The sequence below is a fragment of the Tachyglossus aculeatus genome, chromosome 24 (assembly GCF_015852505.1).
Source record: "Tachyglossus aculeatus isolate mTacAcu1 chromosome 24, mTacAcu1.pri, whole genome shotgun sequence".
In the NCBI taxonomy this organism is placed as follows: Eukaryota; Metazoa; Chordata; class Mammalia; order Monotremata; family Tachyglossidae; genus Tachyglossus; species Tachyglossus aculeatus.
The window spans coordinates 2,234,893-2,235,541 of NC_052089.1; the positions used below are offsets into that span (position 1 = coordinate 2,234,893).

Sequence of the window (649 nt, forward strand, 5' to 3'; positions counted from 1 at the left end):
AAATTGCACATAGGAGACTACCAGAGAGCATAATGATATGAATTGCTGTGAAATATTGTAGGCCAATCAGCATATTTATTGAGCAGTTATTATGTGCAGAAGACTGTACTAAATGCTGGGGAGAGTCCAACATAATGAAGTTGGTAAGTACGTTCCCTGCCTACGATTAGCTAATAGTCTAGAAGTGATTTTATGCTCACACTAATACCCTCAGCCCCTCTCAGGATCACACTTGGAGAGTGTCCAGTACTCCTGCAGTCTCGGCTATGGGTGGGAAAGTCAGGCAGAGGACTACCCATTCCATTCCTAGCTTGGCCAGTGACTGGCGAGTGGAAGGCAATCTGCTACAAGTCAAAGCTCACTTATGCTGGGCAACAACGGCATGGGAGAGAGCCGAGGGCAGAGACTCAAGTTTACTGCATGGAAGAAGGCAATGGTAAACCACTGATTTATGTTTACCAACAAAACTCTATGGATACACATGCCAGAATGACTATTGGTAGTTTATCCATAAAGTCGTCTTCAGCACAGTGAAAGCCTGAGCCTCTGCCTTTGTCTTTGATCCACCTTTTGATCATTTGTTCATCTGCCTTTGACATTTTCCCATGTCGCTTCTGCCCAGCATAGGTAAATCAACTTTGTCCGACCC

The 649-nt window shown here is 44.8% G+C and overlaps 1 non-coding gene across 1 annotated transcript; it reads left to right on the plus strand.

Annotated features, from left to right (window-relative positions):
* Positions 1-214: 214 nt before the first annotated feature.
* On the plus strand, positions 215-352 carry LOC119945303. Its single transcript, XR_005456176.1, has one exon. It is a non-coding gene; the product is annotated as a small nucleolar RNA SNORA7 (small nucleolar RNA).
* The last annotated feature ends 297 nt before the right edge of the window (positions 353-649 follow it).